Raw genomic sequence first — 11506 nt, 5'->3', positions numbered from 1 at the left:
TTGTTGAGTCTCAGAAAATCACATTCCTATCCTTGTAAAACTTGCCTTCTCTTCCTTTATGAAAACACATCTTCTTTAGGGAACTGGTATGATCCTGAAAAGTTGCTTACACTGTTCTATAGTTTTAGCTTGAATGTGTAAAATATGTACAGATAAAATTATATAATGTTGAAGATTTAGTTTTAACAAATTTAGTTATGTGTCTGCTTAAGTGTATGAGGGGATATGAATGACACAAGATGGGCCAGGAACTGATCATTATTGAAACTGGATGATGAGTGCTAACTAACATATTTATTTATAAATAATTTATATATTTATTATATAATTAATACATATAATTAATTATATATTAATCACTTTGCTGCACACCTAAAACTAACACAGAATTGTTATTCAATTATATTCCAATATAAAATAAAAATTTTTAAAAATAAATTACTTTGCCTGGTGTTATAAGTGATATTTTATTGGTTTACCACCACCCACAATCCATGGAACATCATTTGTCTTTTTTTTTCTTTCATTTGTCTCTATTTTTAAGTTATTAACTGTATACTCATTGTAAAAAAACTAAAAGAATACAGAAAATATAAACAGTAAAACCCACATGCCTCCCTAGAAGTAACCACAGCAAAAGTTGGTTGTACATTCTTTCAGAACTTTCTGTATGCACACACAGATATATGTTGAAATGAGTGGTTTTTTTTGTTTGTTTGTTTGTTTGTTTTTTTACAAAAAAAGAATTGCTGTAGTATAAAGGGCAGTTTGATTTTATAGAAGGATCAGTTTCTTCACAAGCAAAATATATCTCCAATCTTGTAATGTAAATCAAGTGGAAAAATAGGTATTACTTAATAGAATTTTGTGTTTTGGCAAAATTTGCAATAACTATAAAGAAATTTGTCCTTTTATTAATAGGTAAACTTTAATGAAATCAGAGAATGCAATGAATGTGTCTGAAATGCTTCCAATGCTGATTACTTTAAAGTATGGCCATCAAAAGCAACTTAAAGCAACTTTAAAAAATGATCAATGACATCTTTTAGTTGAATACATTTTCACATGCACATTTCAGAGGAAAAAGCAAACCCATTTAAGATGAAGAAGTCAGCTTGCACTTTTGGTTAATTTTTAAAGAGAAAAGGAATCATCTTGTGGTAATTCTTAGTACTATTCATATTGGTGGCAATGTAGGAATTTAGATTCATTAACTCTCACTGAATGATGAGCAGTTGAAACTCTCAATATATTTTGAAAGGATGCTCTGTCTCCTTTTTTATTGTGTATCATCTCTGACTACCTTCCGAACCTCTCTGTCCTGTTCAGCTTTATGTAAACTTTTTGAATATAGGCTCTGTTTCTCCCAGATGCCTCATATTTACTTTCAGCAATGGCGAGAAACACAGATCTTAAGAGTGACCCTTCTTTGTTTTCTTTCTGATTCACTTTTAAGGCTCATGAAAGGCACTAGGCTGACAGCTCTGGAGGCTCCAGACCTGTTTATGTGTGTGCCATGTGCAGCCTGGCACATCTCTGTTGCATTAGCAGTAGTCCTCCCTTTGCACCTGCGGGAGCCAGCATGAGGCAAACGCCAGGCTGCTCTATCCTCGGTGCTTCTCCTGAAAGGAAGCAATTAGCCAGGATTCAGGGACAGGCCCTTTCTGTTTTTTATAACACTTATCTACTACAGCCTTCCCCCCATACACATACACACACACTCATTTAGTCACAAAGTCTCTAATTGACTCATATGAACTGGTGCTTGGATATTGTACTAAAGAGACACATTTACTGAGGAAGCACTTAGTAAATATTTGCCATGTATACACCCTTGAATACACTAGAATCTGTGTAAGTGGTCCACAAATCCATATGCAGATTAAATAATAAATATATGTCATATTTATGTGTAAGGCACTAATAAATTCATAGTAATTTTTAATTCACTTAAAAATTATAGTAAACTATATATAACATAAAATTTATCATTTTAACCATTTTAAATGTACAATTCAGTCTCATTAATTACATTCACTATGTTGTACAGCTGTTACCACTATCTGTTTTCAGAATGTTTCTGTCATCCCAAACAGAAACTCTGTACCCATTAAGAAATAGCTTTCCACTCTCTTCTTTCCCAGCCACTGTTAACCTCTTATATTTTTGCCTTTATGGATTTGCCTATTCTGGGTATTTCATGTAAGTCAAATCATACAATATTTGTCCTTCTGTGCCTGACATTTCAATCAGCATAATGTTTTCAAGATTCATCCATGTTGTAGCATGTAGAACTCCATTCCTTGTTATAGCTGAATAATATTCCATTGTATATTTATGCCACATTTTGTTTATCCATTCCTCTGTTGATAGACATTTGGGTTGTTTCCATCTTTTGGGTATTGTCAATAATGCTGCTATGAACATCAGCATATGGGTATCTAATTCTCTGTTTTCGTTTCAATTGGGTATATACCTCAGAGTGGAACTGCCAGGTCATATGGTATTTCCATGTTTTTCAGGCACCACCAAACTGTTTTTCCACGGTGACTATACCATCTTCCATTCCCACCAACAGTGTACAATGGTTCCAACTCCTCTACACCCTCACCAACGCTTATCCCCCGGCCCTCGCTCCTTTTTTTTGGTAAGCCATTGTAGTAGATGTGAACTATGTAGTAGCTTTTTGTATTTTCTCAATCCACTGGTAATGTGTGTGTGTCTGTGTGTAGGAGGGTCTATGAAGTATTTGACATTTAAAAGGTACTCTCAAATTTTAAAATGTGGGGACTGCTAATTTAGATAAAACATTTTTAGAGATTTTCCACATTGCATATTTTAGAAATATTTCATATAATCCTCACAGTAAAATTGGGAAGTAGGTACTATTGTCCCCATATAGAGAAATTGAAGCTCTGAGAAGTTAAACAATTTGAGAAACAGTTGTCAAACCCAGTTTGACCAGTTCCAATGCCCAGTGAAATTTTTCGACATTGTCCAGATTCCCTTTCTGGATATGGACTGCCTGAGCTTGGAAGAAAGTGAGATGAAGGTTTTTTTTTTTCAGTTTTCATGTGTCTGTTTTCCATGCCACGACCCACTTGTTTACAGTGGCTTTTCTCCTCCCTGTATCTCTATACCAAATTCTCTTTTATTTTGATTGAGGATTTCCCATGACAAATAAGAAATAGTCAGAAATATAGAATACTGAAAAATAGAGACAAGAAAAAAATCTGAATCCTAATTCCATGATATAGTTGTAGTTGTATGATATATATACATATATATATGTATATGTGTATATGATATATATGTATACACATATATATGTATAGATGTATATGATATATATACATATATATACCATACACATTTACATGTATACATGTGAGAGTGTAAGAGAAATAGAGAGAAAGAGAGAATTGTAGAAGTCTTTGTATTTTTATTGGGAACTCCGACTTGTAAGGGTAAGCTTAAGTGGCAAATAATACAGATAATTTCCTTGGAAAACTTTGCGGAGTTTGTGTCTTCTCTCCCTAGTATTCTATGTGTGCGTGCGCGCTCAGGCGCTTCAGTCGTGTCTGACTCCTTGTACCCCTTTGGACTGTAGCCTGCCAGGCCTCTCTGTCCATGGGATTCTCCAGGCAAGAATACTGGAGTGGTTTGCCATGGTCTCCTGCAGGGGGTCTTTCTGACCCAGGGATCGAACACATGTCTGTTTAAGTCTCCTGCATTGGCAGGCGGGTTCTTTACCACTAGCGTCACCTGGGAAGCCCCCTAGTACTCCATAGTAGCATGATAATAATGGTTTCATTGGGACAAGGGCTCAGAAAGAGGCTGCTCATTCTAAGACCCCAGTCTCTGGGTTGCCCAGTGTGGTATGAATAAGAGAGGAAGTTTGAAATCTGGGCTCACTGCCCCAGGGGAGCTTGCAATGAAGTAATGAGAAGACAGGAAAACAGACAATACAATGGGGAGGCCTAAGTGCTGCTCTGGGGCTACAGATAGACAATGGAGAGGGTGGGGTAGGTAGTTTAGTGGGAATTCTCCTTAGATGATCAGATCTGTAGCCCAGCACAGAGGTCTAAAGCAGAAGAAAGCAACCACTGTGGCAACTATTTATCAGTAATTCTGAATACCTACCAGGACCCTGAGTATAACATAGTAGTCATAGTAATAAAATAATAACTGGCATTTGTTGAATGCTTCCTATGTGACGGTCAGTGTATTGAATATTTTTTAATAGACTTTAGTTTTTAGAGAAACCATGTTCACAGTAAATTGAGGGGATGGACAAAGAGTTTCCATCTACCCCCTGTCCCCTCATAGGCACATCATCCCCCATTATCAACATCTTCCCCTAGACTAGGACATTTGTTACACTGGTGAACATGCACATTACAACCATCCAAAGTCATAGTTTCCATTACTGTTCAAGCTTGGTGCTGTACATTCTATGGGTTTTGACAAGAGGATAATGACATGTATCCATCATTATAGTATCATGTAGAATACTTTGCCCTAAAAGTTCTTTGTGCTCTGCCTAACCATTTATATATATTAACTCATTTAATTGTCACAAAAGCCTTATAAGGCAGGGACAATTATTATGACCATTTTACAGCTGGGAAAACAGAGGTACAGAGGCACAGAGATTTCAAGACACTTGCTCAACCAAGTATTCTGATTCCAAAACCCAGCCTAGCTACTTTCATTTCTGCTTATCAATCCACAAATCTTTGTCTAGCCTCTTATAGCTTATGTTATCACAATCATGCTAGGTTTATAACCTACTTATTTCACTTAACAATATTAATAACATTTTCCCCTTTTCTCCTTGGAGTGCTTAATACAGCTAAGCTTTTCAAACTTATTAGAAAAAAAATGTTAGAAAATATGTAAAACAAAATTTAAAATCTTCTGCAATTTTGACTTTTAAATACAACTTCAAATACTGTTTTAGTGTATTTCATTTTAAGGTGTTTTCCTTTGATCTCTTATCAAAACTTTTTGCTTGGTGGACATTATGTTGTTGTTGTTTAATTAAAATCCATATAGGTCATGTTTTCATGTAACCTCTGAACCAACTCTCATGTGAAATTTTTTGAAAACCTTGTCTACAACAACAGTCACAGTAAGATTTTCAAGAGAGTGTGGAATTTGTGATTTGGTTCACTCGTTATGCTGGGTTCTGAATAAATTATAGAGCACATTTGAGCCTTGAAAGTCCCATTCACTTTGCACCTTCACTTCTCTGTTCAACTGCAAGCTCCATAAGACATTGGCCATGCTGGCTTTGCTTGCCACTTTATCCCCTCCAAACAGTGTGTGTGTGTGTGTGTGTGTGTGTGTGTGTGTGTTAGTTGCTCAGTCATGTTCGACTCTTGCGACCCCATGGACTATAGCCCACCAGTCTGCTCTGTCCATGGAATTCTCCAGGCAAGAATACTGGGGAGGATAGCCATTCCCTTCTCCAGGGGATCTTCCTGACCCAGGGATCAAACCGGCGTTTCCTGCATTGCAGACAGATTCTGTACCATCTAAGCCACCAGGGAAACTCTCACCAAACAGTACTTGGTACTTAATAAATATCTGGTTTCCCAGATTTCCCTCTTAAGCCTCCCCCAATCCAGATTTATGCACACCAATAAGGGTGTCGTCTGCAAATTTTAAATCAGATCATGTGTTATCCTTGTGAGCCACAGCAGAGTTTTAATTTTATTCTAAGACCTTGGAAAAAGTAGGTGAGAAAGGAACCCAGAAGCGTGAGTGGCAGAGTTGGCTTTGGTCGGGAAAGGCATTTCCTCATACCTAGAGGAAGAAATGTTTGGTTTGTAGGTTAGTAAAGAGGAGGAGGAGTCGTTTTTGTTTGATGGCTTCTATTTTCTCAATGAGCTAAGTGGCAAGGTTGCAGCTAATGAGTGTAGGAGGTAGAAATAGACTTGAAATAGTTGTCTTAGAAAATAGGAGAGATTTCTAAAGACCTGTGATGGATTCATTTTGATGTTTGGCAAAACTAATACAATTATGTAAAGTTTAAAAATAAAATAAATTAATAATAATAAAAAAGAAATACAGTAGGATTTCTGTGCAAGGAATTCACGAATTTTTTAAGGATTCATTTGAGGTATGAAATCAGGAATTTAAAAGGAATCTAGTGTGCCCACGTGTGGGATTCTCTGTCCTTCGCCGCATATAGTTGTTTTTCCCTACTGACCTCCCTCAAAAGGATTTTCTCTTTGTTTGAAGCCCAAGGCAAGGATCACCTGGTGTCCAGGAACCCACTTCAGGGGGCCCAAGAATTCCCTGAACTTATATGCAAAATTTGTGCATATGTGCATTTTCTAGAGAATAGGTCCTTAGCTCTCATTAGATTTTCAAAGGAGTCTTTGAACCCCAAAAGATTAAGAACCACTGTTGAAATACCCTAATAGTACAGCACTTCAGGACTGCCTCACAGGCGCCCTCATTGTCTCACTAATTGCCTTATAAGGAGGCCCATTAGGTAACTCACAGCTAAACCCCTAGTATGAACTTCAGCTCCCCACCTCTCAACTGCAGCCACTCACCACAGTGACTCATAGGGAGAGGGTACACTGCCTTTGCTTAAAAATGCGACATCCATCATCACCAGAAATATTCGTACCTTCAGTTAAGCAGTCTCCCCTATCAACAGACATTGATGTCGCTTTCCAGTGGTGGATATACTAGGTCAAAGAGTGTGTGCATTTAAAAAAACTCTGAAGAGTTGTCACCAATCTATACTTCCATCAGTGGTATGTGAACTTGCTTCTTTAACCACACTAGGAATTGTTGAGCCTTTTACTTATTGCCAATCTGATAGCTGAAAATGGTGCACTGGTACCTTAGCTTATTAAATATGTCACCATAACTTCAGGATCTTGGATAGGCAGCGGACTCTTAAGAAATGTTATGCAAATTGTTTATATTTCTGTGCATTTTTCACTGACCAGGGGAGGGATGGGATGATGTTTCATAACCTTCAGATTCTCCAAGGGGGTCTAGGTCTCAAAAATGTACAAACAAAGCTGGGAGGTTTTTATAGCAAATCCTTAAAGAAAAGTAGACAAAAGAAACAAAAAGGTAAAAAATGACCAACAGGAAAATTACAAAATAACAGCAATTGAACGAGATGCCCAGAGTCCCCATCTATACCTCTTAACAACCTTTCTCACCTGGCATCCCAAATTCTTGAGCCTGTCCCATTTTCTTTCTTTTGGGATGCTCCCACTCTCTGGCACACAGAGACTATTTCTGTGTCTTAAATAATGCCTTAAAATGTTTTAAAAAATGCATTTCTTACCAAAATCTTGGTTTAAAGATGGACTTTATGGGAAGTTACCTCATGTTTGCCAGTGGCTCAAAAGATTAGAAGGTTGTGTTCAAATCCACTTGATTTTCTCTGTGTTCACTTTGAAACTAAGTACATGTGAAGTTTAAATAAAGCATGTTTACAGGGTAGACTTTTCAATTTCTTCCATTTTGTAGGATTTTCTTTCTCCATAGATTCTATTTCAATTCAAAAGAAGCAATTGAATTATGTTTCCCAGAATTTTCCTAGTTTGTGGAAAAGTCTTTTAACCTTAAGAAACGTTATTAAAGAATACTGTCATACTGATTCATGTCAATGTATGGCGAAAACCACCACAATATTGTAAAGTAATCAGCCTCCAATTAAAATAAATAAATTAATTAAAAAATAAAACATTGCTCAAAAAAAAAAAAGAATGCTGCCATAATTGAAGTTATTTTTTTCAGTATTCCAGTTCTACCACCAAATGCTGTTCTGTGTTCAGAAAGGGTAGTTCCATGTCCTTGTCACCTGCAAGGCCACTGTCTCCTGTCACCGTGGAGGAAGTACTTGGTTTGCCTTTTGTTGACTGTTGCCCTTCTGATTTTGGCTCTGTACATAATGAGGTAGGTGATAGGGCCCTGGACTTACAACGCCTATATGGGCTAAGGAAATTGAGGTAGAGGATTTGTCTCAGGAAATCAGTGATAAAGTGGAGCTAGAAACTTAATCTTCTGATACCCATTATCTTTCTGTGAGGGAGTGTTGTGTAATAATGAGAATGCCTATCTAATGATAGGTCTTGGTTCTACAACTTCCTAGCTATAGGGCTTGTTGTAAGGTATGTAGCCTCCATGGGCCTCTGTTTTCTCATCTATAAAATGGAGATAATAATGCTTACTTTGCAGGCTGGTTGTAAGGATTAAAGGAGATAATATCTGCAAAATGCCTGGCACATAGTAGATAAAAAGATTGGTCCATTCACCCATCTCTCCACGCTACAGGGAAAATTTCAATAAGGAAAGAAAGAAAGAGGCATGAATATGTTTTCATTTTGGTAGGGAAATGATAGAATCTGAGATTCTTTGGAGCTGGAAGAGCACTTAGAGATCAAATAGTTTACTAACTTGTTTACAGAAGAGGAAATAGGCCCAGAGATGGCTATGACATGCCCTGGCTCTCAAGCTAACACAGAAGACCTGCTAAAGACACTTGCATTTAAGAAAGGAATACGATTTTTAAGGAACCTTTGTTTCAAGGTTGTCTTAAACAACTCTTTCAAAGTAAAAATGCATTTTGTGCTCAAATAAGAATCCCCATGCTTAAAGCTCATGGGATAATGATTGTAAAAACCAGCTACATTTAAGATAGTACCAAAGTAAAATACAACAAGGTGGGATTCTTTTTTAATTAAAGGGTAATATATATTTTGAAAATACAGTGGAGCACAGATAATGAATAAATACATTAGTACATGTAGCGATTACAATGTATACCACATTGCTGACTTCCCTCACAACGGATGAAATAAATGGACTACCAAAATATTTGGGGGGAATGTCAGATAAAATTTCACTTAAATTATTTCTTCTAGAATTTTTCCCTATTCTAGATTAGTTTTGTTTGTCTACCATAAGAACAAAAATAAACTTAATACATAGATAAATGCTTGTCTTCCTAACACTACAAAAGAAACATTTGTTCCCCCAGATAACTCTTAAGTAAACTGCTGTCAAAACAATTAGTGTTATTTTTCTATTATCCTCCTATTTGAGAGTAAATAACCAGTTCATGAATATGTTAATTATCTAGTAGGTGGAGAAGATAAGGAGGGCCCAATATCTCCAGAAGCAACTGATAAATCATCAATTGCATACAAAAACACAAGAGAACTGGCTCTAAGCTGGATAGAGTATGTCCGCATTTCACCTAGCCAGACTGTGATACTTTAAAGAAAACCAGAAGAGAAGTGACATTGTTTTGACAGAATTAACCACAAATAAACCTTCATTTCTGCAAGGCTGCTGCAGTGAGAGTCTCCCAGCTAACCAAATATTATATAGCTTTATTTTACTGTCAACAAAGTTCTTTTTTTTCACACTGTTTAGAATATACATTTTACAATTTTGTAACGGTCATTTTAAAGAATTGGGGAAGTGAAGCTAAACCATAGAATATGCTCCGTTTAAAAAAAAAAAGCAGTTTATGGTATTAGTGCTGCACAGATATTTTTTCTATAAAATCATGTTTTAAAAATAAATGATTGTGCTTCTTTTAAGCTTAATTTACCTTTAGTAATCACACTCAACTTTTGGCAGCTTTGAATGTGCCTTTTGAAATCTCCGGCACAGAATTCTTCACCATCCACAGTGGTTAAATGTTCTGCTGAAAGGAACACATTTTGAGGGGGGAGCAAAGCTGGGGGTGGGGAGGAAACACAGAAAAGTGCTTTCCCTTCCTATTTGGAAGTGGCAAGATGTATTTTTCCATATTAAATATTTTGAAAAAGTTGAATGCTGCATTGTGCCGGATAATTAAAATGTAAATTTCAGTATCTATGCTTGCTTTGTGATTTTTTAAAAATACATTTAAGTTAGTTGTCTTTTAAAACATGTGGTCAGCTGTTGTATTCACATATGGTCAAATGATCAAAGTCTGAACTCCTCTCTAATTGTCCCCCCGCTGCTCGTCTGCTCTGTCCGTGATCAAGGCCTCAGCAGGTGATGAGAAAGGCATGAGAACAGGCTGGAAGGAGAATGAGGCACCGAGAGGCCCAAGCTGAAAGAAATAAAGACTTCCAGTACATCACCCTGACAGTAAAGAGCGAAGGAAAAGTGACGTCTGGTTAGTAGTGCTTATATATTTTTTTGTTCGCCAATCTGCATACATTTTTTCCCTAGCTAAATGCAAATGGAGTCTAGCCCGCTCCCAGAGACGGAGCCCCACACATCAGCGCCTCCACCGAAGTGTTGCATTTGTTTACTTGCCTCGGGAGGAAGCTGCTAAATCCCACAGTTTATAGTATTTCACATGTTTGTGGAAATCATTGCGATTCTTTTCACTTCTGCTTGTCATTGTTTGCCTAGAGTTCACTTTGCCAGATGGCGCTTTATTGTCACTAGTGGTTACACCTCGCTATTGGATCAGTTCAAGACCAAATGGTGTGAAGAGCTTTCATACTTAGAGGATTTAGTCAAACATTCATTCTCTGCTATTCAGGCTGCTTGAGCACTAATTCATAAACGAGCCGGCTGACCTAGGAATGAAGGGAGGAGAAAAGGGCCCAAGTCTTTTTTCCCCTCTAAATTATTAATTTGCCTTCTATTTACAGTCCAAATTGGAATGAATCATAATTAAGCAGGAGTGTCTTGCATAAACACATGTAAGATGCTAAGGCAGGGGTTGCTGGTGGGGGGGGAGGGGTGGTGGAAAAAAGATACCGTGTTATGTGAATTCTGCCGGAGCTGAAGGGTGTTTGCCACACAAAAATACAACCCATTCTTTCCCAAGTCCCGATTCCTGATATTCCATGGTCCCTTATCTACTAGCCAGTGCTATCAGCACAGGCCCTAAGTGATTTCATCAAGTTTTTTTTCCTTGAAAGTTTCGGGATATGAAATATTTTCAAAAGCGAATACCTTTCAAGTGTGGATTGGTTTTCAAGGTTGGGGAGGGCCCTTGAAAATTCAAGAGATTCCATTCATCTTATGTAATTTCTAAAGGAGCTTTGGAGAGCCTGGACAAATTCTGGGTGGGTGCAGTTTTCTGCTCTAGGATTTGGGGAGTTTCGGGCCCTGAGATAGGTGGCATCATACCGTTTGTGTGTGTTTTTAACAAATTAATGTGCTGGTTGCCTTTGTGAAGGCAAATTTTGTTACTGAATCTCTTGGCGGCTGTTTCAAGCTCTGGAACTTGTCTCCCTTTCTTCACCAAACCTATTTAAACAGCCGAGAAGATGGTGTGTGGTGCGGTGAAACTAAGACGAGGGCAGCAGGAAAAGGGCCACGCAAACAATGACTCAATAGCTTTGCCTAATTTTGTTTCTTATTAAATATGAGGCCCTGTAGTTGTTGCCCCAGTTTTCTTTTTCCGCGGGATGGGAGTATCGCTTTACCTAACTATTCAAAGTGATCTTGAAAGGACAAAGAAAAGCACCGATGTGAAGAGGGAGGTTCTTCGGCAGAAGGCAGGTGC

At 37.5% G+C, this 11506-nt stretch overlaps 1 long non-coding RNA gene across 2 annotated transcripts in view; it reads left to right on the top strand.

Moving 5' to 3' along the window:
• Positions 1 to 10000: 10000 nt before the first annotated feature.
• LOC147341289 (uncharacterized) overlaps positions 10001 to 11506 on the top strand; it is a 167189-nt gene continuing 165683 nt past the window's right edge. For both annotated transcript variants that reach the window (XR_015159403.1, XR_015159404.1), the window contains exon 1: positions 10001 to 10156. This is a non-coding gene — a long non-coding RNA (uncharacterized LOC147341289). The remainder of the gene's footprint in view (positions 10157 to 11506) is intronic.

Source organism: Bos grunniens, chromosome X (genome assembly GCF_055505025.1).
Source record: "Bos grunniens cultivar Pamir isolate PY7600 chromosome X, Bosgru_T2T1.0, whole genome shotgun sequence".
Taxonomy (NCBI): domain Eukaryota; kingdom Metazoa; phylum Chordata; class Mammalia; order Artiodactyla; family Bovidae; genus Bos; species Bos grunniens.
Note: the sequence above shows the minus strand (reverse complement) of the source record. Positions and strands in the feature narration are given on the sequence as shown.